Genomic DNA, 21,141 nt, shown 5'->3' on the forward strand with positions numbered 1-21,141 from the left:
CAAGCCGGGACTCGGATCCGCTCTGAACCCCTAAATATGGGTGGGTTCGGTTTTCAGGAAACAGAATACGCAGTTTGCAAACTCCTCAGTGCATTTTTGCATTGAAGGATCATACATATTTCCATCTCTATACATTGTTTGGGTGACCGCGAGAGACAAATTGATGAGTCTGTTTACAGCAGTGTTGTAGAATAGTTCAGGTCCTCATTTCATACAAGAGGGGAATTCAATTGATTCCGTTCAAGTTTTATACAAAAACAAAACAGGCTTTACCACAATTTTTTTCACCGGATGTTTTATGCGAGTAATTCAATTAAAGCCCTTTTTCCGCTCAAAAAACAAAACAAAAAACTAACGGGTCTGGGATAAGTTCCTGGGTTCATGTGTTTTCACGAGATCGCAGCTGCGAAAAAACGGCCCTTATCAGGGATATTGTTCCACCTGCCTCCGAGCAGATGAAAAAAAATCCCTGATAGTGTCGGCCAGTGTATGAAAGGCAAAAAAGGAGATTGACTCACTGATTGACTCATCACGGAATCTCTTAAACCACAAGGCCTACAATCTTGAAACTTGGCAGTTAGCTTCTCCTTAGGTCCTAGGTGCTTGCTAAGAACCAGTTTTACAAATGTCACTGCCCATCCACGGAAATTGGCAAAAATGGATGTGTGTGTGTATGTGTGTGTGTGTGTGTGTGTGTGTGTATGTGTGTGTGTGTATGTATGTATGTATGTATGTATGTATGTGTATATGTATGTTCCAGCATAAATCCCGAATGCCTGCAGCAATTTACACCAAACCTGGTACATATATGACTTACAATCTGGGAACAATCACTGTGGGGGTAAGACACCCCTAGCACCCCTAGGGGTTGGACAGCAGCACAGAGTATTTTAGGAGTCAGCATAACTCCGGAATGCCTGGACCCATTTACACCAAACTTGCTACACATATGACTTACAATCGGGAAACAAACACTGTGCGGGTAAGTCACCCCTAGCAGTGAGGCAGCAGCACAGAGTATTTCAGCAGACAGCATAACTCTGGAATGCCTGGTGCAATTTACACCAAACTTGGTACACATTTGACTTACAATCTAGGAACAAACACTGTGGGGGTAACACACCCCTAGAGGTGGGCCAGCAGCACAGACTATATCAGGACATGCATGATTTGTCAGTGATGGCAGGGCTTCATGAGACAGTGGCAGTGACATTATGGCCCTCATTCCGAGTCGTTCGCTCGGTATTTTTCATCGCATCGCAATGAAAATCCGCTTAGTACGCATGCGCAATATTCGCACTGCGACTGCGCCAAGTAATTTAACAATGAAGATAGTATTTTTACTCACGGCTTTTTCATCGCTCCGGCGATCGTAATGTGATTGACAGGAAATGGGTGTTACTGGGCGGAAACACGGCGTTTTATGGGCGTGTGGATGAAAACGCTACCGTTTCCGGAAAAAACGCAGGAGTGGCTGGAGAAACGGGGGAGTGTCTGAGCGAACGCTGGGTGTGTTTGTGACGTCAAACCAGGAACGACAAGCACTGAACTGATCGCACAGGCAGAGTAAGGTTGAAGTTACTCAGAAACTGCAAAGTAGTTTGTAATCGCAATATTGCGATTACATCGGTCGCAATTTTAAGAAGCTAAGATACACTCCCAGTAGGCGTAGGCTTAGCGTGTGTAACTCTGCTAAATTCGCCTTGCGACCGATCAACTCGGAATGAGGGCCTATGTGAGGAGGTGTTGTCTGGTTCATTAGGTCGACATACATTGGGTCGACCACGTTTGGTTGACATGCATTAGGTCGACATGATCACTAGGTCGCCATGGTAATTAGGTTGATTTGTGCTAGGTCGACATGGAAAAAGGTCAACATGAGTTTTTTTTTAGTTTTTTTTGGTGTTGTTTTCTTCAAAAAGTGATGGGGAACACCAATTGGTGCACAGTAACCCCTCGCATGGCTCGCTTCCCTCGCCATGTTTCGGGCACAGTGCCTCGCTCCGCTACTGCTGCGCTTGGCACAGGTTACCGTTCCCAATTGTAGTCCACGTGGATCATTAAGTATGAAAAAGGTCAAAAAATTAAAACATTGTGAAAAACTCATGTCGACCTTTTTCCATGTTGACCTAGTACATGTCGGCCTAATGACCATGTCGACCTAGTGATCATGTCGACCTAATGCATGTCGACCAAACGTGGTCAACCCAATGTATGCCGACCTAACTCATGTCGACCTAATGACCACCATCCGAGGAGGGGAATGGAGGTAGCAGGAAGCCACACGCTGAGAGTCATATAGTGGGAGGAGTAGGGTCCCCAGCAGCATTCTGGACACATCAATTACACAGGTTCTGTGGCTGACTAAAACCAGGTGAAATGGAGTCTTGAAGTCAGCCAGCCACAGAACCTGTGTAATTAATGTGTCCAGAATTAAAGGGATGAGGCGGTAACCCTATTGATAAGTCACGCAGGATAGGGCTGCATGTGACAGGGGCAGTGACATGATGTCAGGAGGGGAATGGAGGTAGCACGAACCCACACACTGAGAGTTATATAGTGGAAGTAGCAGGGTCCCCCAGCAGCACAGAGTATATCAGGAGATGCATAATGTGCTGCACTATATAAGAAACTGTAAATAAATCGATCATTTCCTAGGGGCACTGACATGATGTGAGGAGGGGAATGGAGGCAGCAAGAAGCCACGGACTGAGAGTTGTATAGTGAAAAGAGCAGGGTCCCTTTAGGGACCAAAAAGGGGTCCGGCCACTACACAAAGTGCGTCAGGGAAGCAAGATATGCCTATATACTAGATCTCCAACTAACGTAAATTAACAAACAACTATCATTCTAATTTACCATCCTCATCCCGTAGCGAAGCACGGGTATTCAGCTAGTTGTTTATATGATTACTTTACTTCCTGCTTCTGCCAGCTACTGAGTTACTATGCATGTGCCGACATCTGCAATGGGCAGCACCAGGGAGGGATCCTATAGGGATCCCTCTCCCAGAAATTCTATGAACTGCAACCCATAGGCTACTACGGGCTAACGCATTCCAGAGCTTGGTAAATCTGACAGCAGTCCCTATAGAAACCTGTAGAAATCTCTGGAGGCTGCTATGCAGTTGAGAAATGCAAGGATTGCAGCAGATATCGGAGATATACTGTAAGCTGCAGGCCCTCAATGTTAAATCTTGGCAATGCTTAATATTTGTGCGTACCTCCTTGAAAATGGATGTTTTGGGGGGATATTCTGCAAATATACCACTAAGACTCCCATAATAGGACTACACCTCCCAACGTTTTCATGAGGGGGACCACTTCTCATGTGTCCCTTTCCTTGTCCTTTCCTAAATGCACATTTTCATGTGCCTTGCATACCGACAAACAGTATACAGTATGTACACCTGTCACAAAGTTAGTTTATTTTGCAGCTGCCACGCATGCTCTCTTTATGGTGTTACAGGACTTCTTTTAATTTACAACCAGTAAAATGTCCGTGGCACAGTGGCTTTGGAACTGCTGTGCATCTCAGTATAATATACTTACCGACTTTTGGGCTGCTCTCTCCGGCTGAGAGCAGCCGGTCGGCTCAGCAGGGCAGGCGGGCAGTGTGGTGACGTGCTGAGGGGGGCGGGCCAGAGGCGGAATGGGGGCGTGGCTTCTGGACGTGTCATGTAAGCCACGCCCCCCGCTGTGTAATGCCGCTATTACCGGCATTATACAGCAGGGGGCGTGGCTATGATGACGCGATTCAACAAGAATCGCGTCATCGCCTGCACGGACCGCCCACTTTACCCGCTAAGTGGGCGGCAGGGCAGGGGGTGACCCCTGAAATCGGGAGACATGCCTGCTCTTCCGGGGGGCCGGGAGGGTCACCCGAATTTTGGGAGCCTCCCGCCCATTCCGAGAGGGTAGGCAAGTATGGTATATGAAAGTCCAAGAAACATGAGCATCTATGACAGTTGTTTCTAAATTGTGTACTTGTAAGGGGCCCTATACACTAGACTGATAATCAGGGCTGCCAAGAGAAATCCTGGGCCCCGGTACAACAACTTCCTGGGGCCCCCTGCCCCCACTGGAAGGGGTGTGACCACAGCATGCTAACGGCATGGCCACTCCTCTTTGGGGGCGTGTCTAGCACATTGGAAACACCCACTCACAGGAGCATGGCATGCCTCCCAGCCAGGGCAGTAGAGAGCCTGGCTGGGCCCAGGTACTTTTCAGGGGGCATGGCATAATCAAAGGAGGCGTGGACCTGAGCCCCCACTGGGTCCCTCTGTCAGACCTGAGCCCAGGTAATTTGTACCCTCTTCCCCCCTCTCGGGCATAATCGATATTGGAGTTGTTTCTGATCCGATCCGATGTGCGTTCCCGTGAGCATCGGATCGGATCCTCCAGATTGAATGTGCTGCACTCGTGATATGTCGGACCCCGCAGGCATGGCTGGGATCGCCCAAGATATATCGTATGCAAAAGCACAGCATACGATGTATCTTGGGCGATCCTGCCGCCCCGGAGGCTGCCGGAGTGATCGCCTGCAACATGAGGGACCGACATGTCGCAGTAGTGTATGGGCCTCTTAAGATGGAGAGTTCTGCTGACAAGCATAAAGTTAGTTTGAAAACATTATTCTCAATTAGTGGTCGTATCATACAAAGATCTGATTGAGGTGTCTGGTGAGTGGTGGAACTGCCACCACTGTGGGGGGTGTATATGCTGTGGGGTCTGGCGGTACAGTATTCCACACCTGGATCTGCGTAAGAGGCATACAGTATTTACTGTAACACCCACTGCATATAAAATATGTTTGTGGCATGAATATTTCTCCCCAACTCACAATGAAGCCTTGAAAGTGACCACATGCATTTATTAACGTAGGGGCACCAGGACAGAGCTTCCGAAAAAGCCCTGTCCCGGCGAATAGCTGGAAGCTAGGCTACCAGTGTCACTTTGCTTTTGAGTTTGGACACGGTGCGCATACTGTGCATGCATGACTGCCTGTGCATGTGTCAGTGGGAGCCAAAGGGGAGGGATCCAGAGGAGCTTGGTAAATGTACAGTTTAGCAGCTCCCAAATTTAAGGGGACTGCTTTTGTGAAGGGAAATTGATGGAGCCTATGGGCCACAGGTGTGAATATACACATGTACCTGTGAGCTTGTGTGCACACCGTGTCAAACTAGTCACAGGTAAGATTAGCTGCAGCCAGGATGAGCCTGGGTACATCCAGAGGCGTCACTTACATGTTTGACACCCGGTGCGGCTCCTGTTCAAAAAGGGGCGTGAATTCGCAGGTGCCATCAGAAGGGGCGTGGCTTTGCGAGATGGGAGCATGGTTGGGCTGCACATGGGTGTGGCTACGCTTCCCGACCCCCGTTTCCATGACTAAGGGGGTGCGGGAGGTGCTGGCTGACCCCGGAGACTGCAGTGTCGGCTTCTTCACAGTGACAGAAGCCGGGCACTGCACGTAATGTTACAGTGCAGTACCCGGCTCCTGTCACTAAGCAGGAGCCGATAGCTTGGTGACACCCCTTCGGTGGGTGACACCCGAGCGCTGGCCGCACCCGCCGCACCCCGGTTGTGACGCCACTAGGTACATCTGTATCTGGCACATAGGCATTTTACTTTGGACTCTTGACATTAGGCTGTGATCTTGTGTGCAGAGGGAAATGTTTTCCCACCCCACAAAAGTACTTGAAATTAATATATTTAAATAAAGACAGTATAAAAACCAATGTTTTTTTAAATATTGTGCCAAAAGTTTTTTCTCTTTTTCTTTTTCTGTTCTTGAAGAGGAGGAACTTTCCATTGCACTTTGCACTTCCTTCTCTATTACTGGCCTTAGGAATATATACAATCAGGGTTGTAACTGGGTGTGTGTGGAGTGTGCAGATAGCTTTGCAGGGTAGTGGAGCTGTTGGCAGCATTTGTCAATTAAGAATTATCTAATACTTTCACTTGCAGCTTCCACCCCTTTTTAAAGCCCAGCATCTTCTGACCACCCCTGTCTCCTACCCTCACCCTTTTTTTGCTAATACCAATACAGCATTCATGGACTTGACTTGAGAGCTCTTTGTCGTTCAGTGTCACTGTCCTATTACATTTCGGGATGCTGATGTGCCCGGGATTCAAACCCATTGTCTATGACATTGCAGTCGGACACTCTATTCATTGAGCTATTTGCCCTTGCATAGAAAGCTAGAGAATTCCAAGCTGGAGAGTTTTAACTATTTGAAGCTTACCTTGTACTTGGTGAAGTGGTGATCAGTATTGCGGCTGGGCAGATCTATGTAGTGTGTGGCTGCAAGGGATTGGATGTGTGGCTGCACACTACATAGATCTGCTCGATTATGATGCTGGTTATTTTTTTACAGGGTGCAGGTAGCTTCATATAGTTATAAATCTCATAGTTTTTATGTGGGATCAAGTGGCTTGGTGGGTGGGGTGCTTGGCTGGGATGCAGCAGGTTGTGGGGTTGAGTCCTGGGTGTGGCAATATATTGAAATGGGTTTTGTGGCTGAATGGCAGCAAGCTCTCGGATTGAGTTCATGAATGTGGTATAAAGAGGATTTGTGTCCAAATCCATTTTCTTGCATTGTTCTTTAAATGTGCGTGTATATGTCATGCCCCATCCCCATGAGGTACGCACCTTACAGGTATGTCCCTATTGGAAAAATGGGGGTGGGGGGTCGGCACCAATTCTCTTTCTAGCACAGTGCACCAAAAAGTGTCGTATGGCTCTGTATACAATTGTTCTCTAGAACAGGAAATGAGAAGTGAAAATATAAATAGTTTGTAACTATATCCTCACTTGACGCATGTTCTTGTCACAATATAAAATAATTTCTTGTGCTAAATAGACCTGTCAGGAAGACATCATACTTCATGGTACAGTGCATCACGCCAAAACAAATCCGTTACATAGAGAAAGCTATTTTACTTTCATTTTCTGTACTCCTACCGACACCAGAAGAGGCCGACTCATCCTCAATTATGAGGTTAAACAGCCACAAATAAAGAGTAGATTTATTCCTAGTCATTACGTAAGTGTTTCTAAACCTACAGTAAGTGTTATTGAGTAACCACTTACACCGACAAATGTTTACCAAGCATCCACTGAAGTTCGTACATATTGGGGGTAATTCCAAGTTGATCGCAGAAGGAAATTTTTTAGCAGTTGGGCAAAACCATGTGCACTGCAGGGGAGGCAGATATAACATGTGCAGAGAGAGATAGATTTGGGTGGGTTATTTTATTTCTGTGCAGGGTAAATAAATACTGGCTGCTTTATTTTTATACTGCAAATTAGATTGCAGATAGAACACACCACACCCAAATTTAACTCTCTCTGCACATGTTAAATCTGCCTCCCCTGCAGTGCACATGGGAGGTCATTCCGAGTTGTTCGCTCGCAAGCGGATTTTAGCAGATTTGCTCATGCTAAGCCGCCGCCTACTGGGAGTGAATCTTAGCATCTTAAAATTGCGAACGATGTATTCGCAATATTGTGATTACACACCTCGTAGCAGTTTCTGAGTAGCTCCAGACTTACTCGGCATCTGCGATCATTTCACTGCTTGTCGTTCCTGGTTTGACGTCACAAACACACCCAGCGTTCGCCCAGACACTCCTCCGTTTCTCCGGCCACTCCTGCGTTTTTTCCGGAAACGGTAGCGTTTTTTCCCACACGCCCATAAAACGGCCTGTTTCCGCCCAGTAACACCCATTTCCTGTCAATCACATTACGATCGCCAGAACGATGAAAAAGCCGTGAGTAAAATTACTAAGTGCATAGCAAATTTACTTGGCGCAGTCGCAGTGCGAACATTGCGCATGCGCATTAAGCGGAAAATCGCTGCGATGCGAAGATTTTTACCGAGCGAACAACTCGGAATGAGGGCCCATGGTTTTGCCCAACTGCTAAAAAATTTCCTGCTGCGATCAACTTGGAATTACCCCCATTATCTGGGTGGTTATTGCAGTTCAGTAACATCAGGTTTACGAGCGTCATCATTTTGGCTAATAGCCACAGCATTTAGATACTGTTTGAAAATACTTTAACTTGCTGTTTTCGTCATGACCAACTCACGTCAAAGTGGCCAGTTCTACATTAACTTATATATTAATATATATTCATGCATTTATAAGATCAAATTATTCATATGATCAGTGCTGTGCTTTTATATGGGTTGTCTTATCTGAGCACAGCTTTTAAAGGTAAGTACATCCCAAGCTTTACCTGCAGACTCTTATGGAATCACCTGATGTAAATTGTATAATTGGATAATGATGGTTTGGTCACAAAACCCATTTTACAAAGTTTGTGTTGTACAACAAAGATTAATGTAAAGAACTGAAATTTTGGTATGCAAGAGCAGAGGCGGAACTGCCGCCGGTGCTGCTGGTGCACATGAAGGGCCCAGGGTATGATACCCAGAGTGCTGCATGGCCACCAGTCTGAAATGCTCAGCCAGCCACTGCCATAGTTAAAAATCAGGAGATGAGACGTCAACATATCATAATGCCGTTTTCTCATCTGCTGAATGCTGAGAAGACGAGGAGCCAAGCCATCATAAAGAACTTGTATTCCAGTGCCGCGGGCTAGCCAGCCTGAACCCCAGCACCAAATATATTTAGATGAGGTATGGGATCAGTGAATGTAAAAAAAGTTTTCATATTGCAAAAAAAGATTACGTAAGTTCAACAGTGTTATAATGTTATGTGTTTGTGAAATTGTCCTCTCTAAAGAACAGAGATGGGCAAAATATGTCATACAGTTGGGTCAAGCCCGCTCCTGGGACAGAAAAATAATATCCCCTGGTTGTGGCCCCTTTAGTTTTGCAAATTATCACTAATATCAATACATGCAGGTGGTGAGGGGGGTGGATACTCTCTTGTGTCCAGGGCACCAACATGTCTAGTTACGGCTGTGAGTTCATGGTCGTACGGCTGCAGACCCCTTCATCATTGTGCAAACAGTAAGACATAGGATACTCTACACTCACCTGATACAGATGGGTCCTCCGTTTTTTTCGATGTTTCTGTGCCTAGACAGAGGTTTAGTCATGCCTAGGTGATAGCTTAGGTTGCTGAGTTTAATCACGGACAGGCGCGTTGAGGCACGACTAGATACTCAGCATGCAATACACATCTCCACCACTGGGTGGCTAATGCTCCACTAATCCAGTACTTTAGATCGAATAGCGGCGGGTTGATCTACAGTACAAGCTCTGTCAAATGGTCAATGATGACTGTAATGTTAATATACAGTCCTGTACTGCATACTGTACACACAGATGGTGACCAATGGTCAGATAGAGAGAGTTAAAAAAAAATAGTTTATACAGACTCAAAAGAACGTGTTAAAACACTTGTGTATGCAGACACAACTAATGTGTGTAAGGAGTAATGTAGCTTATTGACTTTAAAGTATGTACAGTGCACTTAATACCGTGTTTTGATTGTGAGCGTCCGAGTCCCCTGACGGCATAAACGAACACCAATGGGAAGGAATCGCTGCTTGCATTACTTTTACACATGAACTTGTGTATCTTCCATGCAGCGACGTTGGCAAGCGATGAACGCTCCCACCTCCCACGCTGAGATTCCCGGGTTTGATTCCCAAAGTGCCAATCTATATTTTTTTTCCCCCTGACATTCACTTTATTAATTTTTTTTTCTTTGCAATCCTTTTTTTCTTTTTAAAAATCATTAAAAGAAATTGTGTGGGGTCCCCCTCCTAAGGATAACCAGCCTTGGGCTCTTTGAGTTGGTCCTGGTTGTTAAAATACAGGAGTAAAAATGCATAGGGTTCCCCCGTATTTAGACAACCAGCACCGGACTCTTTGTCCGGTCCTGGTTCCAAAAATACGGGGGACAAAAGAAGTAGGGGTCACCCATATTTTTAAAACCAGCACCGGGCTCCACTAGCCGTGAAGATAATGCCACAGCTGGGGGACACTTTTATACTGGTCCCTGCAGCCGTGGCATTACCCCCCCCCCCCCAATTAGTCACCCCTGGCCGGGGTTCCCTGGGGGAGTGGGGACCCCTTAAATCAAGGGGGCACCCCCCCAAGCACCCAAGGGCCAGGGTTGAAGCCAGAGGCTGTCTCCCCCATCCCTGGGCTGTCTCCCCCATCCCCGGGCAGTGGCTCATAGCCTTTTAAAGTTAAAAAAAAAAGAATATTATCTTTTGTTGTGGAACTACAGGTCCCAGAAAGCCTCCCTCGCTTGCTGGTACTTGGAGAACCACAAGTACCAGCATGCGGGGAAATAACAGGCCCATTTGTACCTGTAGTTCTACAACAAAAGAAATACCCAAATAAAAACAAGACACACACACCGTGACAGTACAAATTTATTAAAACACACACACTCATACATACTTACTTACATCCCACGCCGGCCAATCACCTCCAGGCACGCTGCATATGCCCGATCGTGACTAACGCCTCAGCCAACCAAGATAACGGAGGACCCATCTGTACATTATTAATGCTGTTTCAGTGTCACAGATTATGCCCCTTCCTAACCCTCCCTATGTCACAGATTATGCCCCCTGCTAACCCTCCCCATGTTACAGATTAAGCCCCTTCCAACCTTCCACATGTCACAATTTATGCCCTCCAACCCTCCCCATGTCACAGATTATGACTAGGGTTAATTACACAGGTTCTGTGGCTGGCTGACTTCAAGACTCCATTTCTCCTGGTTTTAATCAGCCACAGAACCTGTGTAATTAATATGTGTCCAGAATTAAAGGGCTGAGGTGGTAACCCTAATTATGACCCTCCCAACCCTCTCCGCATTTCACAGATTATGCCTCCTCCTAACCAGAGCCGGCCCTAACCAATATGATGCCCTAGGCAAGATTTTGGCTGGTGCCCCCTAGCACCACCGCTGGTTCCGCCTCTGACCTTGCACCTCTTTCCCAGCACCATCACCCCTCACCCATAGCAGTCCTTAATTTGGTGTTTGTACCCCCTATATTTTAATTAGGAACAGTTCGCACATTTGGCGCACAGCCCAAAAAGGGGTGTGTTTTTGCTGCCAAGGGGCATGGCCACACAATAGTAACCCCAATTCCAATTACGCCACACAGTACTGCAACTTTATTCACATTTGATCATGTGATAGTGTCTATAATTCATATTACATCCCACAGTAGTATTAGTTTACCTTATAAACATTACTCCTCACAGTAGAGCCCCTTATTCACATTACATCACACTGAATTGCTCCTTATTCACATTACACCACACCCTATTGCTCTTTATTCATATTAGACGACACAGTAGTTCCCTTTCTATATGCAACGCCACATAGTAGAGCACCTTATACACATAATGCCACACATTAGTAATGCATTTATACACATAATTCCACACAGTAATGCCCCTTACACATTATTAATGTCCTTATAAACATAATGCACCTTACACATTATGGCAACCTTTATTAATGCCCTTTTACACATAATGTCCCTTACATATATGCTGCACATTGTTAATGCCCTTATACACATAATGATACACATAGTGCCCCCTACACATTTGCTGCACATTATTAGTGTCCCTATACACATAATGACAACTCTACTGCACAACCAACTCACTCACATGCACACAGCACTCACACTGCCGCTATCACTGTGACCTCTGCCTCTGCTTGGATACAGATGTGTCCTCATAAATCTTGCCTCAATGCTAACGTCGGGCACCTTTTTATGAAAATGCATCTTATTTGCATTGCTATGTGGCTAGGATGCACAAGCAGATTCTGCTGATTAAAATGATATGCAGCATGCCTATATATTGTGTGAGACTGTTGCTGTATCTGCATAATAAATGCTACACACAGAATATAGGCATGCCGCATATCATTTTAATCAGCAGAAGCTGCTGATGCCCCTAGGCACGTCAAATGCCCTAGGCAATTGCCTAGTTTGCCTATGCCTATGGCCGGCTCTGCTCCTAACCCTCATCATGTTAGAGATTATGCCCCTCCAAACCCTCTACGTGTCAAAGATTTACCCCTCCTAACCCTCCCCATGTTACAGATTATGCCCCTCCCAACCCTCCACATATCACAGATTATGCCCCCTCCTAACACTCCCCATGTTACAGATTATGCCCCTCCCAACAATCCTCATGTCACAGATTATGCCCCCAAACCTCCACATGTCACAGATTATGCCCCTGCAATCCTCCACATGTCACAGATTATTCCCCCCAACCCTCCCCATGTCACAGATTATGCATTCCCCAACCCTCCTGTTCAAATCAAATTAGTTTCTAACAAATATTTAAAATGCCAGGTGCATCTTATTACTATGTGCTATGAATGTGCGCTGTACGTCGCAAAACACTACATCCCATAAGAGAAAACAATACACCCACACATTATCTGAGTTCCAAAGTTCATTGATGTATATATTTGTTATTAAAAGGATATGTATACAATATATCACATGTACATTATATATATTTACATGGTTACAATTTACACAGTAAGCAGTTATTACAAACTAATTCATTAAAGACACGGCCAGCAATACATCACCATCTCCCTCAATGCTCACTACGCTCCCCCTCCTCCATCTTTAGCTCTCCCTCCATGCTCACAGCAGCAGAGTATCGGCAGAAACCCATCTCGATCAGCACCTGGGACAAAACAGAACAGCCGGCTCTGTGTGTGGGATCAGCTATACACTGAGTCTGTTGGGGTCGTACAGATCTCTCTGTTATTGGTCCAGGGGAGGGAACTTTCTCATTCATAATGAGTCATTGGTCAGTTCATATGCAAGCAATGAAGATGACATCATAGGGGCTGGCCTCTGGTTTCCTGGCCACACATGCTGTCATTTGGAGTGTTCTTTTGTTCACTTCAGAATTGTGGCTTTAGCTTTCATACATTTACTCATATCTACTCATGGCAATGTGCTACAAGTTAATTACAGGCATCAAATGAATCCACACATTAATCTGGTTACTTTGACACCAAGCACGACATGTCCATCTTGCTCCGCTCCAACAATACACATACATGACGTTATATTCCATTATATAATTTGAAACCTTATGATGTCTAGTGCTTGATTGTTTAAATTTCTGTGCTGTATGAAATATGTGTTGAATATATCTTTGTGGCATGTCTGTGTAAATGCGTATGTTACTATATATTGCTGTGCTCGCTGCGCGGATTTGCAAGCATAGCGACCCATAATGTGTGGGGTTTGTATGTTCTCTCTATGTAATATTTTTGACTTCAACACTCCCCATGTCACAGATTATGTCCCCCAACCCTCCACATGTCACAGGTTTTGCCCCCCAACTCTCCCCATACCACAGATTATGCATTCCCCAAACCTCCCCATGTCACAGATTATGCCCCCCAACCCTCCACATGTCACAGTTTATGCCCCCCCAACTCTCCCCATGCCACAGATTATACATTTCCCAACCATCCCCATGTCACAGATTATGCATTTCCCAACCCTCCCCATGTCACAGATTATGCATTTCCCAACCCTCCACATGTCACAGATTATGCCCCCAAACCCTCCACATGTCACAGATTATGCCCCATCCCAACCCTCCCCATGTCACAGATTATGCCCCCTCCCAACCCTCCACATGTCACAGATTATGCGCCCTCCTAACCCTCCCCATGTCACAGATTATGCCCCCAAACCCTCCACATGTCACAGATTATGCCCCCTCCCAACCCTCCCCATGTCACAGATTATGCCCCCTCCCAACCCTCCTCCTGTCGCAGATTATGCCCCTCCCAACCTTCCCCATGTCACAGATTATGCCCCTGCCAACTCTTCCCATATCATAGATTATGCCTGCTCCTAACTCCCCCATGTGACAGATTATGCCCCTCCCAACCCTTCCCATGTCACAGATTATGCACACTCCTAACCCTCCCCATATGACAGATTATGCCCCCTCCTAACCCTCCCCATGTCATAGATTATGCCCCCCAACCCTCCACATGTCACAGATTTTGCATTTCCCAACTCCCCCATGTCACAGATTATGCCCCTGCCAACCCTTCCCATGTCACAGATTATGCCCCTGCCAACTCTTCCCATATCACAGATTATGCCTGCTCCTAACTCCCCCATGTGACAGATTATGCCCCTCCCAACCTTTCCCATGTCACAGATTATGCCCACTGTTAACCCTTCCCATGTGACAGATTATGCCCCCTCCTAACCCTTCCCATGTCATAGATTATACCCCCCCCAACCCTCCACATGTCACAGATTATGCCCTTACCAACCCCCCATGTCACAGATAAGGCCCCCAATCATGGAAATCTTTGCTACTGTGTATAGTTTAGGGCAATAGCATTGCAATTTGCTACATGTCAGTTACATTCAGATCTTCTGTATTTCGCATTGTTTGGACAGAGCAGGAATGAGCGGACGCTTCCAGTATGAATGCATTCATATAAGAGATTTACTCTGACATCTTTACAACACAATGTCATTAAGCGGCATTTAATAATTTAATTATGTATGAAATATCCACTCACAGCACCTAATGTTTGTGCAGATAGGGCTATGTGTCTGCTCTGGGCAATGCACAAGTGCAAACCCCTATTCTGTTTATTAGCAGATATTTTGTGCAGCTCTATACAGGATTGTGGTCTGTCACAGCATTGAAAATGCCAATAAAATTCATTTTAAAGTCCGCTTCCTATCACATTCCAACAGCCCTCTTTTCTCACAGTACTGTTTGCCTTTAATTCATATCTTACAAAATGTATACGAGTCAGGGAACATCTGGTCTGTCGTTATTTCATGTGTCACAAACTGTATATTCATTACAATGTTCTTAATATATTAGTTTATGTGTTCATTTAGGATCTGTCCAGTTAAAAAGAATTACTGAGGCATGCTCCCCCCTGCATCTCTGAGGATCTGTAGAATCAGGTCATTTTGTGACTATGTGCTAAACCAGCAGCGTTCCTTCCCCAAATATACAGTCATCCCTCCCTGGTGTTCATTTAAGCATCTTGTCTGACAAAATGAAATCTTATTTTACCGTGACCAGCTCCGTTCAGCCAGGAGCTCCCCAATTCACCAAGCATCTGGAGAAATCAATTTTGCAATCCGTCCTTGCTAGCTGCTAAACTGCACGTTCCAAGACGTGCTTTTACCTTTTATGTTACAATCAGATGCAGAAGCAAAGGTTCTTTCTCTGCTTTCAGAACTACTGTATGTATTGCCTTAATGGCAGAAAACAAAATGTTAATCAAAGCATTTATTATACACTTTTATTAACTGCCTTTACAAATGTATTATTATAAATTGTTTGGTTTTCCCACCAAAACTTTGTACATTGCGGTCACAGTGACCATGGATGTGCTTCAGACATTCATCCTGCATTTCACACTGGACAATATTAAACTTCACATCAGAAGATTGATTAATAGTTCTCACAGTCATCTTGACTTTCAGCCGCTTTGGGGTTAGGTTGTTGGTGAAGACTTTCTGTCTGTTCTTTTTCTTGTCAAACTGTCATGGCCCATTAAGTATATTAAAATCAGTGTCAGGGTAGGGAATGACATGTCGTAGTCTCATGGCCACTGCACAGGTCTTGTAATTTATGCCTCTGTGCGTTCTGATGGCCTTAAATGACTCTAAAAGCTACATACTGTACAGTATAGCAGAACTTTCTTCTTCAGATGATGGCCAAGTTTGGACCAAACAGTGAAGACTTAAAACGGGCCTGTTTGTATATATATATATGAGATATACCAGAAAATAGCACTTTAAGTGGTGAAAAATTCACACAAAATTAACAGAATTTTATTATGTATTTTCTTTATTAAGTTTCTTTTATACAGTAGCGCAGCAAATTCCGTTGCAATTGGAAACAACAGTGATAAAAAAACAACTGGGTAATAACATACAGTCATAGAGGAATGAGGGTCCTGCTCGCAAGCTTGCAATCTATGGGCAAATAGGCATTGATACACAAGGATAGACGCTATCTATTGCATAATGGTCCACCAGATTGCAAAGGTTCTTGGTGGGTTGTATGATATGGTCACATAACAATGTTGGCCTGGGGTCAAAAGGAAGGGAATGTGAAGAAAGAGAAAAATAAGATTTTACTCACCGGTAAATCTATTTCTCGTAGTCCGTAGTGGATGCTGGGAACTCCGAAAGGACCATGGGGAATAGCGGCTCCGCAGGAGACTGGGCACAACTAAAGAAAGCTTTTAGGTCACCTGGTGTGCACTGGCTCCTCCCACTATGACCCTCCTCCAAGCCTCAGTTAGGACACTGTGCCCGGACGAGCTGACATAATAAGGAAGGATTTTGAATCCCGGGTAAGACTCTTACCAGCCACACCGATCACACCGTATAACTCGTGATACTATACCCAGTTTAACAGTATGAAAACAACTGAGCCTCTCAACAGATGGCTCAACAATAACCCATTAGTTAACAATAACTATGTACAAGTATTGCAGACAATCCGCACTTGGGATGGGCGCCCAGCATCCACTACGGACTACGAGAAATAGATTTACCGGTGAGTAAAATCTTATTATCTCTGACGTCCTAGTGGATGCTGGGATCTCCGAAAGGACCATGGGGATTATACCAAAGCTCCCAAACGGGCGGGAGAGTGCGGATGACTCTGCAGCATCGAATGAGAGAACTCAAGGTCCTCCTCAGCCAGGGTATCAAATTTGTAGAATTTTGCAAACGTGTTTGCCCCTGACCAAGTAGCAGCTCGGCAAAGTTGTAAAGCCGAGACCCCTCGGGCAGCCGCCCAAGATGAGCCCACCTTCCTTGTGGAATGGGCTTTTACTGATTTAAGATGCGGCAGTCCAGCCGCAGAATGCGCCAGCTGAATTGTGCTACAAATCCAGCGAGCAATAGTCTGCTTAGAAGCAGGAGCACCCAGTTTGTTGGGTGCATACAGGATAAATAGCGAGTCAGTTTTCCTGACTCTAGCCGTCCTGGAAACATAAGTTTTCAAGGCCCTGACTACGTCCAGCAACTTGGAATCCTCCAAGTCCCTAGTAGCCGCAGGCATCACAATAGGTTGGTTCAAGTGAAAAGCTGATACCACCTTAGGGAGAAACTGGGGACGAGTCCTCAATTCCGCCCTATCCATATGGAAAATCAGATAAGGGCTTTTACATGACAAAGCTGCCAATTCTGACACACGCCTGGCTGAAGCCAAGGCCAATAACATGACCACTTTCCACGTGAGATATTTTAGATCCACGGTTTTAAGTGGCTCAACCCAATGTGATTTTAAGAAACTCAACACCACGTTGAGATCCCAAGGTGCCACTGGAGGCACAAACGGGGGCTGAATATGCAGCACTCCTTTCACAAACGTCTGAACTTCAGGTAGTGAAGCTAGTTCTTCCTGGAAGAAAATCGACAGAGCCGAGATCTGTACCTTAATGGAGCCTAATTTCAGGCCCATAGTCACTCCTGCTTGTAGGAAATGCAGAAATCGACCTAGTTGAAATTACTCTGTTGGGGCCTTTTTGGCCTCACACCAAGCAACATATTTTCGCCATATGCGGTGATAATGCTTTGCAGTTACATCTTTCCTGGCTTTAATCAGCGTAGGAATGACTTCCTCCGGAATGCCCTTTTCCATCAGGATCCGGCGTTCAACCGCCATGCCGTCAAACGCAGCCGCGGTAAGTCTTGGAACAGACAGGGCCCCTGCTGCAGCAGGTCCTGTCTGAGCGGCAGAGGCCATGGGTCCTCTGAGATCATCTCTTGAAGTTCCGGGTACCACGCTCGTCTTGGCCAATCCGGAACCACGAGTATTGTTCTTACTCCTCGTTTTCTTATTATTCTCAGTACCCTTGGTATGAGAGGCAGAGGAGGGAACACATAAACTGACTGGTACACCCACGGTGTCACTAGAGCGTCCACAGCTATCGCCTGAGGGTCCCTTGACCTGGCGCAATATCTCTCTAGTTTTTTGTTTAGGCAGGACGCCATCATGTCCACCTGTGGCCGTTCCCATCGATTTACTATCAGCGTGAAGACTTCTGGATGAAGTCCCCACTCTCCCGGGTGGAGGTCGTGCCTGCTGAGAAAGTCTGCTTCCCAGTTGTCCAATCCCGGAATGAACACTGCTGACAGTGCCAGTACGTGATTTTCCGCCCATCGGAGAATCCTTGTGGCTTCTGCCATTGCCATCCTGCTTCTTGTGCCGCCCTGTCGATTTACATGGGCGACTGCCGTGATGTTGTCTGACTGGATCAGTACCGGCTGGTGTAGAAGCAGGGATTTTGCCTGACTTAGGGCATTGTAAATGGCCCTTAGTTCCAGAATATTTATGTGTAGGGAAGTCTCCTGACTCGACCATAGTCCTTGGAAGTTTCTTCCCTGTGTGACTGCCCCCCAGCCTCGAAGGCTGGCATCCGTGGTCACCAGGACCCAGTCCTGTATGCCGAATCTGCGGCCCTCTAGAAGATGAGCACTCTGCAGCCACCACAGCAGAGACACCCTGGTTCTTGGAGACAGGGTTATTAGGCGATGCATCTGAAGATGCGATCCGGACCTGTTTTGGTTTCAGGAGGTCTCTGACTAGAGATGACAGCTCCTTGGCTTTCTCCTCCGGGAGAAACACTTTTTTATGGACTGTATCCAGAATCATACCCAGGAACAGTAGACGTGTCGTCGGAACCAGCTGTGATTTTGGAATATTCAGAATCCAACCGTGCTGGTGTAGCACCTCCTGAGATAGTGCTACTCCCACCAACAACTGCTCCTTGGACCTCGCCTTTAATAGGAGATCGTCCAAGTACGGGATAATTAAAACTCCCTTTCTTCGAAGGAGTATCATCATTTCCGCCATTACCTTGGTAAACACCCTCGGTGCCGTTAAGAGTCCAAACGGCAGCGTCTGGAATTGGTAATGGCAATCCTGTACCACAAATCTGAGGTACTCCTGGTGAGGATAGTAAATGGGGACATGCAGGTAAGCATCCTTGATGTCCAGGGATACCATGTAATCCCCCTCGTCCAGGCTTGCAATAACCGCCCTGAGCGATTCCATCTTGAACTTGAATTTTTTTATGTATGTGTTCAAGGATTTCAAATTTAAAATGGGTCTCACCGAACCGTCCGGTTTCGGTACCACAAACAGTGTGGAATAGTAACCCCGTCCTTGATGAAGTAGGGGCACCTTGATTATCACCTGCTGGGAATACAGCTTGTGAATTGCCACTAGCACAGCCTCCCTGTCTGAAGGAGTAATCGGCAAGGCAGATTTTAGGAACCGGTGGGGTGGAGACGCCTCGAATTCCAGTTTGTACCCTTGAGATACTATTTGCAGGATCCAGGGATCCACCTGTGAGCGAGCCCACTGATCGCTGAAATTTTTGAGGCGGCCCCCCACCGTACCTGGCTCCGCCTGTGGAGCCCCACCGTCATGCGGCGGACTTGGAAGAAGCGGGGGAGGACTTTTGCTCCTGGGAACCTGCTGTTTGTTGCAGCCTTTTTTCCCTACCTCTGCCTCTGGACAGAAAAGACCCGCCTTTTCCACGCCTGTTTTTCTGAGTCCGAAAGGACTGTACCTGATAACACGGCGCCTTTTTAGGCTGTGAGGGAACATGGGGTAAAAATGCTGACTTCCCAGCAGTTGCTGTGGAAACTAGGTCCGAGAGACCATCCCCATATAACTCCTCACCCTTATAAGGCAAAACTTCCATGTGCCTTTTTGAATCTGCATCCCCTGTCCACTGGCGAGTCCATAATCCTCTCCTAGCAGAAATGGACAATGCACTTATTTTAGATGCCAGCCGGCAGATCTCCCTCTGTGCTTCTCTCATGTATAAGACTGAGTCTTTTATATGCTCTATGGTTAGCAGAATAGTGTCCCTGTCTAGGGTGTCAATATTTTCTGACAGGGAATCTGACCGCGCAGCGGCAGCACTGCACATCCATGCTGATGCAATAGCTGGTCTAAGTATAATGCCTGAGTGTGTATATACAGACTTCAGGATCGCCTCCTGCTTTCTATCAGCAGGTTCCTTGAGGGCGGCCGTATCCGGAGACGGTAGTGCCACCTTTTTAGACAAACGTGTGAGCGCTTTATCCACCCTAGGGGGTGTCTCCCAACGTGACCTATCCTCTGGCGGGAAAGGGAACGCCATTAGTAACTTCTTAGAGATTACCAATCTTTTATCAGGGAAAGCCCACGCTTCTTCACACACTTCATTTACTTCTTCTGATGGGGGAAAAACTACGGGTAGTTTTTTTCTCCCCAACATAATACCCTTTTTAGTAGAGATGAGCGGGTTCGGTTTCTCTGAATCCGAACCCGCCAGAACTTCATGTTTTTTTTCACGGGTCCGAGCGACTCGGATCTTCCCGCCTTGCTCGGTTAACCCGAGCGCGCCCGAACGTCATCATGACGCTGTCGGATTCTCGCGAGGCTCGGATTCTATCGCGAGACTCGGATTCTATATAAGGAGCCGCGCGTCGCCGCCATTTTCACACGTGCATTGAGATTGATAGGGAGAGGACGTGGCTGGCGTCCTCTCCATTTAGATTATAAGAGACTGAGAGAGATTTACTGGAGCTGACTAGGAGGAGTACTGTTACTGTAGAAGTGTAGAGACTGAGTGGAGAGAGTTTACTAGTGAGGACAGTGCAGTTTACTTTATAATCCGTTCTCTGCCTGAAAAAAGCGATACACAGCACACAGTGACTCAGTCACATACCATATCTGTGTGCACTGCTCAGGCTCAGGCCAGTGTGCTGCATCATCTATTATCTATATATAATATTATATATATCTGTCTGACTGCTCAGCTCACACAGCTTATAATTGTGGGGGAGACTGGGGAGCACTACTGCAGTGCCAGTTATAGGTTATAGCAGGAGCCAGGAGTACATAATATATTATATAGTGAGTGACCACCAGACACACAGTGCAGTTTATTTAATATATCCGTTCTCTGCCTGAAAAAAGCGATACACACAGTGACTCAGTCAGTCACATACCATATCTGTGTGCACTGCTCAGGCTCAGGCCAGTGTGCTGCATCATCTATTATCTATATATAATATTATATATATCTGTCTGACTGCTCAGCTCACACAGCTTATAATTGTGGGGGAGACTGG

The 21,141-nt window shown here is 46.2% G+C and overlaps 1 protein-coding gene across 2 annotated transcripts in view; it reads left to right on the forward strand.

The window, feature by feature from the left end:
• The window catches only part of PARP8 (poly(ADP-ribose) polymerase family member 8), a 420,080-nt gene that overhangs the window by 142,994 nt on the left and 255,945 nt on the right, over window positions 1-21,141 (forward strand). The window lies entirely within an intron of this gene.

Source organism: Pseudophryne corroboree, chromosome 1 (genome assembly GCF_028390025.1).
Source record: "Pseudophryne corroboree isolate aPseCor3 chromosome 1, aPseCor3.hap2, whole genome shotgun sequence".
Taxonomy (NCBI): Eukaryota; Metazoa; Chordata; class Amphibia; order Anura; family Myobatrachidae; genus Pseudophryne; species Pseudophryne corroboree.